This window comes from Catharus ustulatus, chromosome Z (genome assembly GCF_009819885.2).
Source record: "Catharus ustulatus isolate bCatUst1 chromosome Z, bCatUst1.pri.v2, whole genome shotgun sequence".
NCBI lineage: Eukaryota > Metazoa > Chordata > Aves > Passeriformes > Turdidae > Catharus > Catharus ustulatus.
Genome location: NC_046262.2, coordinates 30290893 through 30310534, shown reverse-complemented (window position 1 = coordinate 30310534; position 19642 = coordinate 30290893). Strand labels below are relative to the sequence as shown.

General features: G+C 34.0%; 1 protein-coding gene across 48 annotated transcripts in view; it reads left to right on the top strand.

Annotated features, from left to right (window-relative positions):
- Positions 1–19642, top strand: part of PTPRD (protein tyrosine phosphatase receptor type D) — a 1216292-nt gene that overhangs the window by 403608 nt on the left and 793042 nt on the right. For all 48 annotated transcript variants that reach the window (XM_033085150.2, XM_033085149.2, XM_033085148.2 and 45 more), the window contains exon 5: positions 4660–4703. The gene's annotated coding sequence lies outside the window, so the exon portion shown is untranslated. The remainder of the gene's footprint in view (positions 1–4659; positions 4704–19642) is intronic.

Here is a 19642-nt window from a genome sequence, read left to right as displayed (position 1 = left end):
TTACTCACCTCTGTACTATCATATTTGAGGAACACATGTCCAAATTTATGCTGAAATAGCATAATTTATATTGCGATTAAACGATAGCATATAACGAATATCACTTCCAGTAATTTCACGATTATAAGCTGCACCTGATTATAAGCCACACTTCTGGGTGTCAGCAACTTTCTTTCTTTGTCCATATATAAGCCACACTGGATTGTAAGCTGCACTTTCATTTGCAGCGAAGTAACCAATTTGTAACAATGACACTATTGTGGGTTTTACTGGCAGGTGCTCAATTTGCAAGCTCTGCTCCCCCGCAGAGCCAGCGGGAGCTCCCCCATCCCCCCCATGCCATAGGGCCGGTGGGGACCAAGCCCCCGCCTCCCTCCGCGCTGCCGGCAGGAGCCTACCTCCCTCCACTGCGCAACAGAGTAACCAATTTGTGACAATCGCACGATCGCGGGTTTTACTGGTAGGTGCTCAATTCCCGAGCTTGGCTTGGCACTGTAGCTCGCACTTGGGAAATTTCCAAACTTTCTTCATATATTGGCCGTTTCTGAGTGTAAGCCGCACTTCCATGTTGGGACCAAAATTTTAGTCAAAATGGTGCGGCTTATAATCATGGAATTACTGTACTTCTTCCCTTATAGAAAGATCTTGGTGCAAAAATAATTCTTTAATTTACGTTCCCCGTTCTGAACCTTCTTGCTTTCCAAATACATCTATTTACCTATAATTGACAAGCTGTTGCAAGCAATTAGGTATTCGCTAGTTGGTTGGCCTTTGCAGCACAGATTCTTGAAGGAGATCAAGAAAATTAACTACCACACATTTCTTAGCTTGAAATTCCCAATAAAGCAATATAAAGCAAATATTTATATTAAAGATTAAATACTTCAAGTCTTTTGACAGTAATTGAATGTATTTTCAAGAGAGGTTTAACTCTGATAAATTCTTTTTTTTTCCCATTTTATCACTGTCTGTCTCCTCTTTCTCTCCAGCAGTAAGTATTTCATACTACTAACACTTTAGTGTTGGCACAAGTCAGAGACAGATTAAAGGTCTCCAGTTGCAACTTGAATGAAAAATACCATTCCATAAATTAAGTTAATTTTTACACAGTGATTTTATATCCATAGGAGTAATATTCACACATATATCATCATAGTTGCAATAGCAGATACCCTGTGTCTCCCATCAGTCCTAGTCCCGAAAGAATCAAATGCTATTGATTAAAATGCCTCCATAATAATCTCAGAATAGCTGTTGATGTTGTTAGCGTCTATCTAGGCATTGCATCACCTCTTTAATTTTGAACTCTGAGATAAAATGAATTTTTAAAGGAATTAGCTACTTGGAAAAGCATTTGAACATTTAACATATGGATCCTTTTAGAAATCACATTGATGAGATTTAGATTATTAAGTGTTTTGGCAAATCTACACCTGTCTTCAACATACTGAAATGCCTTTCACAAGTAGGGTTTGGGTTTGTAATAATAAAATCATCTTCAATAACATAAAAAAATGTATTAAAAAGAAAAACAGAAAAGAATTCTTGAGTACAGCAATATATTGTCCAGAAGAGTTTTTTTGCTTTTTTTTCCTTTTCTACATGAAATATATCATGGATATACAGTGAGAAAGTAGCAAGCCTTGGAGTTCAAAGGACAACAAATGTGCTATTCAAAGAAAATATTTTTCTTATCATAAAATTATGATCATCCAAAATACTGACAGTTCTTTAAAGAACAAAACTGCAATACCTTTCTGGTTTTTTTTATAATTCCAGACAATATGAAAGGAGCAGGAGTATGACGTAACTCATTCACAATATAATGTTTTATCAGGTGAATTTAGAAGCAAGATCCTTTTCTGTTGAGGTATGAAGAAGATAGACATCTCAGCTTCATTCACAGTTTACTATTGTATCATACAAACATCAGTGACCCTTTTTTAATTTGATACCAAATGTAAATAAGGCAAGAAGGAATTCATTCAAAGTGGCCAAATATCACTGTCCAAGAAACCTATTCATGTTCTAAAACTCATCTTTGATGTCTGTTTATGTCCATTTAGGTTCAGTGCACAGCTTTTTTTTCCTTCAGTTCTTGTCAGTCTTCTTACCACTAACTCTTTATTTTTTGTCATTTTGTAAACATTAGTTTACAGAGTAAAACATAAATCATCTTCATGCCTAGGGAAACTGACACTTGTGGAATAAAAGTTTGAACTGTTACCAGGTGCCAATGGTGAAGTCTGGAAGGACTGTTGCCCGATACCTCTGATTTTAAGCAATAAAGGAACACAAGAGAAAAATTGGTATTTTGAGGCATGGATTAAGAAAGGTGACAGAAGGCAGTACTTGTTTCACAAAGAAACATGTGACTTGGCAGCAAAACAGACTTCACCTTGGTGATGAGCCCTCACAGAATGCAACTGGTATCACCACACTGAAGAATAAGTATTTGGTGTTGTTGCACATTTATCAGCCTGAGATTGATATCTTAAAATTAGGAATTTACCATGTCAGAGAAACTCTTGCTGGTTACAAGTCTTAAATATGTTATGAATTACACACTTTGAAATAGTCCTACTTGTTTTCACTGATGTTTAGCTTAAAAGAAATGCGCTTCTAAATCTAAAGAATTCAGTAGCCTTTGCTTTCATTTCAAGGATATTCTCTCCCCCTAAAGAAAATGAATTAATTCTTCCAGAATATGATGCATTTCTTCTCATGCCCTCCATGTAGATATTTATCAGCAAACCCAGCTTAAAACATTTAAACAAATCTGTTGAGTGACAAGATCAGTCACTGATCTTGAAGGTGAGCTGTGGAAGGCATTTGCAATGTTTAGATTATTCCATTAGTTTAAAAAGGAATAAATTAATAATTTACATTAAGGTCACTGCTAATTACAACATTAACCTTGCAAAGTTTAAAAGTCTGAGTAACTCACCAGAGTGTAATTCAGCTTCTGAAGGAAATTCAAAGCCTAACTGATTTAAACACAGATTAAAATAATTTTATACATTTAGATGGGTTAGATTTTGTCCCTTTTTTGTTGGCTGGTTTGCTTTCTTGCATACTTTTGTTGTTTTGTTTGGGTTTTTTATTCACAGGGGAACTACAAGCATAGAGCAGTAATAAGGTGTATAGTCAGTCATGTAATACCTCACTATATGTCATGCCTGATACAAATCCTGTAATTTCTACATTTAGCTGGTTTCTGCTCAGGTATCCATATTCCCAAAATTATATTTGAAAAATCTTGGTCCCAGATCAGTTTCAGGTATTCTTTATTTATACAGTTAAAATGTTTAAGACTAGTTTCTTCTTCTATCTCCACAAACTGATATGTTCTTTCTGAAAACAATCAATCTTCTCCTGTTTGGATAGTTAAAATTCATATTTTCTAATTATTTCGGGGCTAAACCAAAGATATGGTAAATTTTGGCCTCCTAAATATATCTGTTTTTATACTTAAACCTTACAGCCCTTCATACTTGTAACCCCCATAAGTTTTTTCTGAACAGAAGCATTTTGAATACTGACATGAACATTGCCTAATAGTTTTAATACTAGGGTTCATATATTAGGGGTACATACACTAGGGGTGCATACTGACAGAAAATTGATGGGAAATATTCAAGAATAGGGCTTTTGAACTTTTCCCTCTTCAAAACATATATCTTAAGATATACACATTAGAAATGTTGGTACAGGTATTACATCTAACCAAATCCCGTGTGAAATAATGTCAATTTTCAGATCAATCTGATTAAGTGTTCATGCTTTGTTATGAATATTTCAAAATTATGCAATGACACACCAAAATTCTACAGATGAGTTTCTTGTTGCAACAACATCAAGGACTCAGATGCAGGAACTCTAAGGTTAAGGTTCATAACCTACCCTGATTATTGTTGTCTAATCAATATTACTTGAGTCCCATTTTACCAAAAATAGAGATTTTATTTTATTTAGTCTTTAAATGTTAATTTCTGCGAACTGATTCAAACCTGAAAATATATTTCAAGAATCACAACAATATATATTTGGAAATCGTAACTCATAGTACAAATATTTAGTTAGGCATACTTTTAGTATTTCACTTATAATTTACATATTCAGTTATGAAAATTGTAATTAAAATTGCACTCTGATATGATTTAAAATGAAATTCTTTGCAGTAAGAGTGGTGAGGCCCTAAAACAGTTAGCCCAGAGCAGCTGTGGCCCCATCCCTCAAAAAGTTCAAGGTCAGGTTGCATTGAGTTCTGAGCAGCCTGGTCTGGTAGAAGGTGTCCCTGCCATGGTCAGGGACTTGGAACTAGAAGATCTTTAAGGTTACTGCCAACCCAAACCAATCTATAATTCATCCAATTCAAACCAATCCATGCCAACCATAATTCTAAGTTCATGAGACCTGTAGGAAAATTCAGAAACATACTTAATAGAAGGAGAAATAGAACTGCAGGAGTGCATCTATATTTTAATTTGTTAATTGTTCCTTTAAGGTATATTTGAGGTGAATCATATAGTCAAAAAGAATCATAATCCTTTCTAACTATACCTTTTAACAAATAAAAATATGTGTATAAAGAAAACCATGGTATTTGACAGTGGCTGTTGCTACCAGTAATATCAAATTTTTCCTAATCTTTTTTAGATCTCTATCCTGAGACAAAACAACAGGATGTGCCTTGGAGAAGAGTGAGTTAAAAATTTTTTTGTCCTTGGTATATTTTCATTGTAATAATAACAAATGGTTACTGTGTATTGAATTTCAATGAAGGAAATCTGTTATCCATTTATTTTTAAAATATTAAGTCACTTCCACTGCACTGTTTATGCAGGCTTAACCTCAATTTAGATAAGTAACTTTTTCATGAGGTTTTTTTTTCAGGTGTAACTTTTTATTGAATATGTTGAATTAAAGCATTAAGATTTTTTAGTAAATTACACTCAAATATTTAAGCGGCAACAGACAACACTCCTAGATTACTTTTCCTTCAGGTAACTTTCCTCTAGAAAAGACAACTTTGGCTTTGAAAGAAGGTGAGTTACTCTTAAGAAAAACAAATTGTATGTGTTTAGCTACATATTAATCACAGAGTTTCTCCTTCATCTATGCCTGAAATAGTTTTCTTCTCTGAAGGGCTTGGAAAGCTTTTTATGGTGAAAAAAAAATTGCATGGACTTCATATACAATTTACATCTCCCTTTCACACACATAGCATACTTTGCAAGCTTTAAATGGAAACCTTCTCCTGTCCAATTTTTGAATTGCTTTACTTTTTATTATTTTGCTTTGTATAGTTTTGCTTTATCCGAATAACAACAGGTTCAAATGTCAGAGACTCAGTGTCATAGCTTGAGCAGAAATGTATCTGTCAAGTGCTTGATATGGAAGGAATGACTAACAGCAAAGTCTTTTTTTAAGTAAAGAACCCATCATGTTGTTATTCAACCGAAAAATTAGGGCAATGTTGGTAATACGGACTAGCAAGAGGTATGATACCTCATTACAATCAATGCTGGCTGCTATTCCTTATATGTGTATGTTGAAGATAACCATAAAGTCTGTTTGGAAAAATTAAATTTCTTATAATCCTGCACTTATAAAAGAGAAGACGAGCATACCAGAATTTCACCTTTGGTTTAGTGAGTTTAGGACTTGGATTTTAGAACAAAGACTAATCCCAGTCCCTAAAGAAGCAGAAGTTCTCTAGACAGGAAAATGAGTCTTGTTTCACTGCACACACAGAAAAGGATGCAAGAGGGCATAGGAATGAGCAGGGAAAAGATCATCTGTGCTGGCTCCTAGGAGAATCTTTCATTTTTCCTTTCCCCAAATTTAAAAGCAATCTCCTAAAGCCACTGAAATCACTTGAGGTATATCTTCAATTCATTTCAATTGTCACAGTTCCGTTCCATTCAGCACAGTGGTATTAATTTTCATCACCTCACTGCTTGAACATAAATCTTTATTACCTCAATTAATGAGTTTCATTTTTCCTTTCCTCTGATGTGTTTTGTGAGAATACAGTATACTTTCAGTTACATTTGCAGGGCACTCTAAGAGACATTAGGCATTCAATCCTCAGTATTGTAGCTACTCCGCTATCAGGCCTAGTTAGTTATTTCTATCATACTCAATTAATGAATGTCTTTTTGTTCTGAAGGTATTCTTTACAACTCCAAGTTGTATCCTGATAATGCACCAAGATCACTAGATGGTCAGAAATAATGTTTTAATGGGAGGAAGCAAGACAAGCAGTGAAAAATGCCATTTTCTTACCCTAAAGTATTTATGTGGTAAAAATGAAATAATTCACAAGCAGTGTCTGAACAACACATTTAGAGGTCAAATGGAGAACTGATATTTTCCTAAATTAAGTTATTTTCAGACAGAAAACTGTGTGTGCAGTTCGTGTGGTTGCAAGCAACATTGACAATATACTTCTAACAAAATAGGAGGATAAAGGAATATTGAACAGGAAGGTGTGAGTGTTATGTCCTAAAGCCAATATTTTGATTCAAAATGCGGTACAAAACTTTACCATTCAAGATACAAACTGCAACTGTGTTCATAGAAACACAGAATAGAATCATACAAACATTTAGGTTAGAAATGTTAATGTTAAAATCTTAAGATCATCGAGTCCATTAACCCAACCCTGCCAAGTCCACCACTAAACCATGTCCCTAAGCATTGTGTTTACTGATACTCCCAGGTGAAAACAGATTCACTAACTTGCAGATTACTATTTCATGTCAGCAGAGGTGTCATTAGATCAAACATGTTCTGACCAAATTGAGATTACAGAATCAGGCTAACATGTTAACAGAAGTTGCATGATAATTTTTGCGCAGTTGTAGCTCACAAGGTTAACTCTGGACTGCACTTAAATGCAAAGCACACTAACAAACTAAAAGATGTTTTTAATTAAGTCTGTATAAATTCTTTAATATTCACAAAGATTATTATTAAATAAATAGCTTTTGATTATTAGAGAACATGATGATAAACTTCCTTTTAAAAACCAAGCCTTATCTTTTTCTGGAGGAATAAAAATGAGGGAACTGAAATTTATTCTTCAATTGATTCTGTACTGGTCTGTCAAATGACAAATGTTTAGCATCAATTTTGAATATTTCTTAACAAGTCAGACTAATATTAAAGTCCCTTAAGAACTGACTAATGGATAAGGCGTGTCTTTGAAAAAATATCTAAGTTATAGTGTCTGGAAACAGGTATATTTTCACTTATAAATTTGTTTATAGTTTTAAATCAATTTTTCAGAATTATGTAGACACTGTAAAAATTCTAATTGTTGGTTTATTCTAATGCTTTATTATGTGGATAAAATCCTTTTCTTATAATGAAATCAATCTAGATCTCTAAAAATATTAGTACTAAGAGATTCCTAGAAACGTAATATATGCAAATAGACAGAAAATTCTCTCTTTAAACTTCATTATTCTTCTGATATAACTAAATCACAATCCAAAGTCAATTACACATTTTTCAAAAGTTGGATTAGGAAACCTCTTCACCCATTTTTTTTCTGCCAGCAGAAGTTTTTGGCTTCAAGAGACATTAATTATGTTCTTTATTTGCAAATAAAGGGTGAAATTGTCAATGCAATTTCTATTATGTAATAGAGCAGTTAAGAAAAAAAAAATAAACAAATATAGCATAAAATTTTTTAATGTAAATAATCATTTGGAGATTAGTGTTTTTATTAATGTCTTTATGATACACTGCATGTTCCAAACATCATAAAAACAATGCTATACTGATGAATTTCAACCTGATTTTGTTAAAAGTCCTGTATGTTAAAATAAAGGAGAAAAAGAAAAAAATTAGAGATATAATTAATGAAATAAACTAAAAAGAAATCTATTACACAAAAAATAGTTCATAAAAAAAGAAGTTAGAAGTGTTAAAGTCTTCACACTTTTGACACAATCATATGAAAAAATGATTTTTCAGATTTAGACATTAGAACTAAGTCTGTATTTCTCAACAAAAAAGTTGAACAGATTCTATTATAACTTGTTAATTAAATCATATAACATTTGTTGTGTCATCGTGCTTCAGAATCTCTACCTTAATAGAATAAAAAATTTATTCCTTAGCCTTCTAAGTGGTTTAAAAGCATATTTTAGTGCTAATATATAGTGAGACCTTGATGGTCATATGATTTCCAGCAAAATTCTTACTATCCTCTACTTCAGTTACTCTATTCTGATATGAGGTCCAGTGTATGTACATCCAAGCAATAAACTGAGCAAATTATGCAATCTTTGTGTCTGTAGAGGTAAATATTTTTCAGTCTTTGTCTGTCTCTTAATATTGTTCATAAATTTCTGGATTCTTTCACTGTTTTATGTATTACATGTTCCTTAACTAAATAAAATTTGCTAATATTTTTATTTTAGTCAGAAAGCTGTAAATGTTATTTCTAAGTGAAAACAAAATATCCAAGAGAACATATCAACCTGAACTATGTTAAAAACTGGGTAAAGCACATCTACATTCTACGTAAATATTAAAAAAAAAATTACAATTTTATTACTGAGGACAATTTTATAGTCTCATAAAATGTCTATGCACCATATGGTTTAAATAAGAGGTTAACAAACAAAACAAAACAAAAAACCCAACAGATAGAAAAACACCAGTGTACATGCATGTTCTTGTCTTTGAATCACATTTTTTTTCTCCTTCAGTGTTTAAAAGTCACTAAGAATTCCTAGCCCTTTAATATATCAAGGTCCTGAAAAAGTAGCAAGGTTTTTTTTTATGCACTTTAATGTCTCTTCATTGCAAAGGCAAAAGTGAAGTTTGTCAGCCTTTCAAAAATAAATAGCAGTCACATGCCCCATGGGATCTCAGGATAACCTCACTTTTTTTTTTAAATATAAAATAACACAAGATAGATAAAACAAAATATAAAATAATCAGGCCACTTATATTTTCTGAAAAGAAGCAGTAAATCTCCCAGAGAGCAGATCCAACCAATACAACCCAGGTTATTTAGGGTGGAAATAAACAATATTTTCAGCCAGAGGGTGGAAACCTCCCTTTCTGAAGAGACAAAAGACATCTTTCAGTGTATTAACTAAATAGGACAAGTACCTAAATGCTTTAGAACATATGTCAGGAATTTCAGCACAAGGTTTTAATGTTGTGGTACTTTTGTAAAATGTATGTTTAGATGCCTATAGACAGTTACCATTGCTCTAGGATATGAGATTTTATAACTGCGTCATGAGCAATATATCTCCTGCACAGCTTCCTTTTACATGCGATCTGCTGATGTCCACATAAGAATCCCAGTCATCTTTCAAATTGATCAATGCACCAATTTCTTCATTTCATCAGAAGAAATGAAATGGTAGGCTTGAAACTAACTCAAGAATATCTACTAAACTTACATGTCAAGTGCTACTAAATTAATTACACCTATCATGTTTCAGCTGTATAAAAAGTGCATCTACTGTCAAAAAGTATTATGCCTCTTTATTTTTGCAGCCTTTATCACCTATTCACTTTGTAAAAATACTAAAAAGTAACATATTTGGGTTTGAGCTTTCTCAGTTTTGCAACTTAAGGCAAAGTTACAAGCTTGTGTGCAAGATTAATCTCAGTTTTTACAGTTATGATGGCTTCACAGAGTTTTCATTAATTGTTTCATTTTTTACTTTACCACATTGCAGAGGATTGATAGTGTGATGGCAGTATAGTCTTGTGGATCAACACTTGGTGCTAAAGGTAAATTTCTGAGATAACAGACTGAAACTATTGGCATTTAATGCAATTGCCATTTTAATTTTTATAGTGTCAAGACAACAAATGTAGAGAAAAACCATGACAGCATGTTTTTCTCCTCTTGTATATAATTCAAATTTGAGGTCAGTAAATGAGAAGCAAAGGAGCTACCCTCAGATGGTTTCTGTGTCATGTCTGGGAGAGAGATGTTTCAGCATTGTCTGGTCCTTGAGGCCAGCAGTCAGCCGCAAGGCTTGTCTGCAGCCGAAGTTTCTACTGTTCCCTCACTCCTTTTATTTCCTTAATATTCAGAATGTTGTTACCAAAATATTTTCTGACAGACCTAATATTAGTTAAAGCCAAAACTCCAATTCTGTAAATTTTACACTGATAGAAACCTATCTGTGATGTTTGGATACGAGGAAGTCAGATGAAGAATTTAAATGCTCTTATCTGGATAAAAATATTTCCCAGATGTACTTGAAGGTCTGCAGCTGAGTCTCCATGTTCGCAGAATATTAAAAGATAAATAGTTAGGAATATGTTATGAAGAAAAGTAAAACAATGTTGTTTTTGTCCAAATAGTAGTGTTTCAAATCTGTAATATGGTAACAAGAGCAAGAAAGTGTAAGTGTAGAAGTTCTGTCTTAATGATAATATTTGCATGAGCACCATAGCATATGCTTTAGTAGATCTCACAGACGCTAACTATACTTACTTTAAGTTCTGCGCTGTTTTGTGAATTTTTTATTAGAGATTTTCTTCTTATTGTGCTGTTCTTTTGATAAAGAAGGAAATGCTAGGAACACAATACTTGAAATAATCACAAAATTAAATTAATTTGATGCAGTTATCAGTAGATAACTGGAGACACACAAAATGTGGTATTTTGCCTCTGCCAAAGAGATAAACATTTTAAATTACAGAATATAAACAGTATTATTTCCTGTAGTGCAGAATTTTTCCTTGTCATTCTGTTATTGTGGATCACATAGGCAATTTTTTTTCTTTTCCAGCATTAGTGTTTCTATATATTTACTCATGAATGACTTCTAAATGGTTTGTTTTGTCAGTCTTGTATTACTAAGGAAGACTATTTTCAAACACTTCACTCTGTGTGTGATTTGAAACTCAATCCCAAGGAAAAAAAAGAGACACCACTAATCAAATATTAAAAAAAAATCTGAAAAAGTCTTCTCTATTTTATAACCATAATGGCAGGAAGCTCAATATTTCTGCTCAAACAAAAAGACTAGTATACATATTTACCAAAGGCCTTATGATGTTTGCAGTCAACTTTGCAGAAGACAACATTTATAAAACCTTTACAGTGTCTGGCAAGTACCATGGATTCTCCTGAGGATTAGTTTTATTCAGATATTGTCTTTCATTTGAACTTCAAACATTTTTTTCAATATTTTTTTTAGAGAGAGTTTTTTTAATAACTTTTGGAAATTAAAACCTTTTTTATTTGTGTCTTTATAATACCTACTTTGAATTTACTTATAGGAGATAAATCCCTGTAAAGCTAATAAGTATTGCTATGTTTAAGACAGGGAAAAAAAGACAAAGAGGTATGAATGCACAGTAATTTCGCTATTATAAGCTGCACCTGATTATAAGCCGCATGTCCAGATGTCAGCAACTGTCTTGGGTTACAATACAGAGTGTGATAAAAGGTATCTATTCTATCGCCACCCGTTGAGGGTGGGAGCAGTGATCCTTATCTCCATGGAAGATATTCTGCTAATGGGCCATCCATTGAAACCAGGCGGGGCATTGTTCTTTATGTTTTCACAACCCATCCTTCCTCCAGCAAGTCATTTTCTGCTAATGGCCCATTGAGTCCCACTGTGTGACTGATAAAATTACTGCATCCCATTGGAAGTTGCTCCAGCCAGGGGGAAGTGCCCAACATTTCTTACCAAGATAAAAACAGAGGTTTTGGGACACTAAGGTAGCTCTTTTCTCCACTGGACTCCAGAGGAAAACCGGATTTCTCCACATCACACCTGGCCCTCCGGAGGGAAACTGCACCTTGTACAGGAGCACTGCTTCAACTGAATCACATCTGTCACTGCAAGAGGATGCAACCACCATTTAATGGGACTGCTACCAACACCCTGCCTGACAGGGTGTCAGGTTGCACTATGATTTTTTCAGGGTTTGGAGTTTGTTTCTTTGTGGTACTGTATTTCTATTTTAATTTCCCTAGTAAAGAACTGTTATTCCTAATTCCCATATTTTTGCCTGAAAGCCCCTTGATTTCAAAATCATTATAATTTGGAGGAAGGGGGTTTGCATTCTCTGTTTCAAAGAGAAACCTCTGCCTTTCTCAGCAGACACCTGTCCTCCAAACTAAAACAGCAGCTTTTCGTTCTTTGTCCATATATCAGCCACACCTGACTATAAACCACACTTTGGTTTCGGACCAAAATTTTAGTCAAAATGGTGCGGCTTATAATCGTGAAATTACTGTAGTCTGAATCACAGGAGCAACTAACAGCATGAGCTGTGCTGTCGGTCTTTTCCCTTTTCTTTTTTTTTTCCCCGAATAAAGAAAAGGCAGTTTTTTTCTAGTATTTCCATTTTTCAATATCTAGTCCCATGGGGACCATATTGTGCTACAAAAGCACAAAATATTGATTTAGTTAAGACCTAATCTTACCAAGAAAAGTCAGTTGAGGATTTCCTTTTGAAAGTGAACATTAAGATACAAAGAGAAGATACTTAACTGGTAGTGTTTCTTTGTGAAGCGTCAGAAGTAGGTGAAAAATGTAGATCCTTGCTTCGTAGATTCTAGATTTTGGAAAAACACTTAGAAACTAAATCAAAATGGTTCTCAGAAAGAGCATCATTAGAAAAATACTTAGATACTTACTGTTGTTCTATGATTGTATTGTTCTGTTTGTATTTAGAGAATTAATACACCTTAATGTAAGGATAATGCAAAATAAAAATGGAAAAAAATCTTTAACATGTCAGTACCAGAATTCAGTTCTCAGAACATGTCTAGTATTTTAAGAACCAGGATTATATGTTATTTATTTTTTAACTGATAAGCACTCTTTTTCTCTTAGTTTCCAAAAGGGAAGATTTACAAGGATCTTTCTTCCATCCTCTCTGGTTTACCACAACTCTCTTGGATGCTAAATGAAAAGGATGTCAGCAGACTTTTTTTCCGCACTTTTATTTTCCCAGAGCAGATAAGAATCTTCTTAGAACTTGGTCACTCTGACAGCTGAATAGAAGTGTGTCCACCTTTCTACTTGTTTGTCATTCACACTAGGAATCTTTGATAAATGAGACTCATGTCCTTTTAGCGAGGCTTTTATCTGTTTTCTACTGAACTGTAGACCTGCAGCTCTGTCCCATAAATTTCCACGCTGCTAATGTTTCCAGTTAAATCCTTCTCACCCAGCTGCCCACTAGGACACTGTGTCTGGTGGATTCCTCTGTGCTAGTCCAGCTTCTGACTGCTTCTGCTTAGGCACCTAAGAACATATTTTCGTTGATTATAAGCATTGTTGCCAAAGAAACTCTGCAGTACACTTATAAGTACAGAAGAGCTATCCTCTCATGGACCTGAGCTTTGAGAGGAACGAGAGGAAAGTGAAAAGTCCAGAGTGAAGAAAAAAAAAACCTTTGGTTTTGATTTACATATAGAAACTAATTTTGTTTTCAAAAATTAGAGACTTACCAGTAAAAATGCATTTTTTGCCTCAGAAAACTATTTTTTTTCTTATAATTTTTTATTCCACTTCTATGAAGCAGGATTTATAATTCTAACTACACCAGCAGAATGATTCATTATGATTTTCCTGCCTTTTAGAGGGTGATGATAATACTCACCTTATCCAAAAGAACTTGAAATAATGTTCAAATATTTTCTTTCTACCATTATAAAGGACAACATGGAGATCTTAAAATGTAAAAGGGAGAGAAACACTGACCAATGTAAGATATCTATTTCAAGATTTTCTCTGACATAAACAATAACATCTGTATTTAAGGTATAAACCACTACCATTCTGAATCCTATACAAATCCGGGAAACCTAATTTGGATTGCCATTATATAAAACAGAATATTAAGGACTAGTTCAGGTCAGCATTAGAGGAATACATTTGGTGTCGGTAGCTCAGTTTGCAAGCCTCTGAGTGAGCTGCAGGTTCACCTCTGGGGGCTGGGAGCCTCAGGCAAGCGGATGTGAACTACTGACCTTTGCACAAAAAAGAGGTGCAGGGACTTCTGGCACCAACCAGATGACTGGACACTCAGCTGGAAGAGCAAGACCTTCACTGCACAGACTGAGGGTATAAAAACCTCTTGGGGATTCCTTTTCTTGAACTCCCTCCCAGGAGGCAGCCAGCTCAAGCTGCTATGTTGTTATACCATAATTAAATTATTTTAAGGATCCAGACACCTGATACCCTGCTATGGGAAACCTAAGGCTGAGCTGATGTGGAAACCTGGTCTGACTGTGCAAGGTGTAGCTGTGAAGCTACAGGTGGTGTGTAGCTGTGAAGCTACAGGTGGTGTGTAGCTGTGTAGCTCAGGTGGTGTGAGACAGACTGCCAGAGCAGTTCCTCAATTGCTGGGTAGGGAAATTTCCTTAATATGACAACCCCTCTTCTACCTTTCCCTCCATGCTACAAAAACACATGTGAAATGGAGGTTATTACCATGTTGATTTAGTCCTTTTATAATCTACAGAAGCATGCAGACTTTGAAGAAATAAATGTTGGAGAAAGTTTTTGTACCTAGGAACTCACTACAAAATACAGAAATAAGAGACAATGTAATGGAATGTGGACATTCATATCTTACTTAGAGAAATAGCTAATGAAAAGGAAACTCTTGTTTTTGGGGTTTTTTGGTTTTGTATTTTGTTTTCTTAAAATTTTGTTTTGTTGATTTTTTTTTCTAACTCAAAGACAACTTTTTCCCTTTTCTGACACAAATTAAAAATATAAGTTCCTCCTAGAATATTATCTTCACTTTTGAGTAATTCCATGCTAGAGAGCAATAACTAAGTGGAAGAGAATCAAGAGTTTATTTTTTTATGTTATAAAATCTTATATTGTTAAGGGAATTCAAAGCAAATGATGGTACAGTATATACACTAGAATATATACCCTTTCAGTTCGTTTTTCTGTATGAGTAATATTTGTTTTAACTGTTCATTTTGTGCATGAAACTTTTTCTGATGCATTTTAAAAGAGTAAGTGTACAAAATCTGGAGGATTTCACTTACCTAAAAAACCAGAAATACTTTCAAAGCATGCTGTGCAATTAAGCATGGTCTTCCCTACCTGTGTAGAAAGTCTAAATCAAACTCTGTTTTTCCAGGTGTTTCTTCAAGCCCTTTAAAACATTTCCAAGTCTTACTCACAATTAATGATTCACCAATTGGTCTGTAATTTTCTGGTTTTCATCTTATTTCCCTTTTTTCCCCTTGTTAATGATAGCTCAGATCTATAAAATCGCCTTTTCAGATATTTGTGCTAAAAGTAATGGTGGAATTCAGGTGTAGGAACTTGAGATAGATCAAAAATTCAGAGACAAAACAGAAAGTATTTAATAAGATATTTTTGTCTACTCAATGCAGTCTGTAAATTAGGGGAGGTCTTGCAGTATTATCAGCAGATTTATCTATAGTAACAGCAAACAATAGTTTGTTATATCTATGGTTGTAACATGATTTCTGCTCAAGCACTTGTGTTTATGTGAAGGACTGTGCACGAAATTTGTATTAAAAAATAAATTTTACAGGTCTAAATAAACATAAAAAAGAAAATGAAAGTGGAAGATCGACCTGGTTGATTATATTATTTGCTCAATTAATAGCTACGTTCATTTCTGAACCACAGTATTTTTATTTTCTTTAAATTGGTTCTATTGCAAAGTAAAATTTAAAGAAATATAGAGAAAGTTCTTTAATGAGTGACCAAAAGGAAAGTCTAACTTCTGAGTTTTCTTTATAGCCACATGCAATCAGACATAAGAACAGCTTGCAGAATTACATTCTTCAACATTAATTAATGCATACTAGTTCCTTGCATTACTATGAGTAATAGCATTACTGAGCAGTAACAGATTTCATTAATTTCTTTAAAATAACTTTAATTCTAAACAATCTCTGATTTGTTATTGACTTTTTTGGAAAGCTGTGCATAATTCAGCTAATCTATACTTCATGTTGTACCTTTTATCACTGTATTTAATTTCCTGTTTTGGTCAGACTTTGAGATGGTTCATATCCTTCTTCCTTTTTGGATGCCCTTTTAGGATATCTCTTACTAATCAGGCTAAAGTTTTCGTTTCAACTCTTGCAATAAATCTTAATACAAAGTTATTCAGAATTTTTTTCAATCTATATAATCAAGGACAAAATCTACATCTTCTGGTTCAGGCCCGCCAAACTGATTGTGGCGGGTCTTCCCTTGGTGTAAGAGGTTTTCCCACTTGAATGTTTGTGGAGAATAAATGGGATAACATGGAAATCAGTTATTTGCAGAACACTGACAGATAAATATATTTTTCAGAACTTTCCAGTTTTTAACAATTTGTCATTGTTTTTTGATAATCAGTTGATGCCATTTCAAATTTTGACCGTTAATTGAGTAAAGAGAATTAAAACATGGTTCAAAAATATTCTATGAGGAAGAGGAAGGGACAGATAAGAAAAACAAACAGTCCTACATGGACCATTTACTATAAGTGGTGTGAAGTTGTTTTGAATTATGCAAGGCTGAATCGGTCACAGGGCACTGAACATGAAAATTCCCTTAATGACTCAAATGCCCAAGAGCTACAGCATTAGATTTCTCAGAGCAGTGAAGGAAATCTTGTGGTTGATGTAAAATGCTGTATTTCTTAAAACAGGTACAATATGAAGAATTTTCAGAGGAGAACAGTGAACAAAATATGTGAATAACTCTGGGGATAAAATGAAAGATGTTAGATGTAATATTACACTGCAATGGGACATTGCCCTCATTAGATAATAATCTAGTGGTAAAATACAGAATTAAATTCAGAGACAATATAACACACTGGGAACCTTTTACAACAACATAAAAAACCCCAGATCATTGCATTAAGCATAGAGTATTAGGAATAGGGATTAATGCATTAATTTTTCATTGCTGATTATGTCAATGAAAAGCACTAATTATCTAAGCCTATGCAGCTAGGGGGCAAAAAGTCAAATTCAACTAAATATTATTTAAGAAATAAGGCACTGCTTTCGCAATTGCACAATATGATGTTTACTGTATTAATTTGTTTCCCAGAAAATACATTACAGATTGTAACAGTGTGTGCAGTTTATACTACAAGGTATTAGGTCTGAAAAATACCTTTTATTTTATTGAAATAAACAAATTAACAATTTTTGTGCTCACACAAGACTGTCAGAACTTTATAAAGACTTCGTTTTACATAAAAGATAAAATCATAATCAAACAAGAAGCCAATTTTTTTTTTTATTACATAGAATGGAAAGTATGCTCTGAATATAAAAATTACCTCAACAGGTACATATTTGGCATGCTGATACAAAATAGTCTCTCTAATATTATTTTAAGATTTCTGATATCACAGTTTCATCATATAAAGTGTTCTACCACTATGTTGCTGTATCACTTTCCTAAATTATATGTAGAGAAAGCTTAAAAAAAACAGTATCAGTTGTTGTCCCAGGAAATACATAGTACATTAAAAGTGTTATAGGGATTTTAAAAAACTGTCAGAAATTTGGATATCATACCATACTAAAGACCTTTTAGACTGTTCTATTAGGCTTCAAAGTTTCTAAATCTTCTACTTCCTATTATGTGAATTATTTTACTTTTTTCACCTTAGTTTTTTATCTGGGGTTTGAAAGTAGAAATCTAATTTATGATGGATTCTGTGATTTGAGATTTTGTTTGGATTAAGGAGTTTGCTTAGTCAGAGAATTATTAGGAAAAATACTAAAAATGAAGCTTTGAAATAAACTGAAAAAAACAAAAGTAGAAAAAAAAAATAGATAACAACAAAAGGCCAAGAAAACCAAGCCAACCCTCAACAACAAGAGTTGCTTGGATTTTTTTCACTTCCATCTCTCTGATGTCTGTTTGTAATGAATGATTTGGGAACAAAAGTCAAGTTGATAATATCAGTCAATCTTATATATGGTTGTCTTTGGGTTTGTCTCCATTTTTGTGCTGAGATAAATAGCCCCAGGAATTTAAAGCTTCAGTGCAGTTGGCTTCCTAGAAAGTAGCTCAACTGCTGGCCTCTGGTACAGACCTATTTTCATTAAGCCTGTAAGATTCCTGAATGGATGACTCTAGATAACCTTTTACACATCCTGCACAGTCTACGCAAAACTGTCAAGGCCCACAAAAACCTTAGCTGCAATGTGATTTGCTCAGCACTCAAGCAGGTCTGGACTCGTGTGTGTGTGTATTTGCAAATACTGAACAGCTATACAGCAAGATAAATACCTGTTATTCACATATTTCAGGTATAATCCTGGTATCTGTTTCCAGCCATGGGATAGAGGCTTTTGGCTGACCAACAAGTCAGCAATGCTGCAATGGAGGAAACCGTGAACTTTCAGCATGGGCCTTAGCCTCTACTGTGTGTCTTTTCTGTTGCTTAATTTGGTCCTTTCTTTTAACTCCTTCATCATCTGCCACTTTTTCCTGAATAAACCATTCACTTAAGAATTTCAAAACAACTGTTATTCAAATTTTAGGAAGTCTTCTGGCTCTGCCAAGAATGTGCAGAGAATTACTGTTCGGTTAGCGGAAGCTCTGACAGCAGGAATGTCCCATTTCTTCTGAATAGTACCATTTCTGTAAATCTGATTGTCCAGTGGCTCAACAACATTTGTGTCAACACAGTCGATAGGAGACATTAATCATGTCATAGAGGCAGGAATAATTAGTTCTGGGTAGGCATGAAAATACGTTCCTTAAATCAGTTTTGCTGCCAGAGGAACTTCTAAGGTAACTATGCCCTAAAAGGACATGTCTTCGTGAAGTCTATTACTATCAGTCATAAGTAGTCCAGACATCAAATATCTAACTCTGTTCAAGCTACTGACTGAAGATAGTATGATTTTCTTTGAGTTAATGAAAATGTCAAGCATATATAAATTAAATGCAGGTGAAATGTTTCACTGTACTTGGGGTCATTCAAAGGTTATACTAATTTTATCATTTCATCATTCTCAAGATCTTAATCAGAGCCAACATAGAAGCCTGTGGCTTCATATACTACCTTGCTTTCGAATTTTGGTGTCCACCACCTGCAGCTTTTGTGCTTCAAAACCCTATGAGATCTCACATCACAGAAATGTAGAATATTCTGTGTTTTATTTTTAAAAGAAATGTTGGTCTATAATATACTACTTAATTACATATCGAATGTCTCAGTCCTACCTTTTGAGTAAAAAATGCTTTTGGATTCTTAGTAAAAGGAAATAGAATTCATGTAGTATTTTGATCTCTGTTTCACACATCCGTATTTGCAGATATAGCATGTGAGAGGATTTGAGACTCAGCTCTTCTGTCACAACAGGATTATAGTGATGTTGCTGTACTGCCAATTCTTGACTCCTGGTGCTTAAAGTTCAGAAAATCAGCTCTCAAGTTTGTGCTGTGATGAAACAGTCAGTGTTTGTTTCTGATTTTGTGCATTGGTGGACTCAAAGCTGACAAATAGAGATAAAGATTCTGTAGTCCAGGACTGCCCAGATACAAAAGTTAGATTCACCAGTTATGATTATAGCACTCCAAGGGAGACATCCACACAGCATAAAACAGCTTAAGGACCTGATGCATTGCTGAGTTCTGGCATTTCTGTATGTTATCAC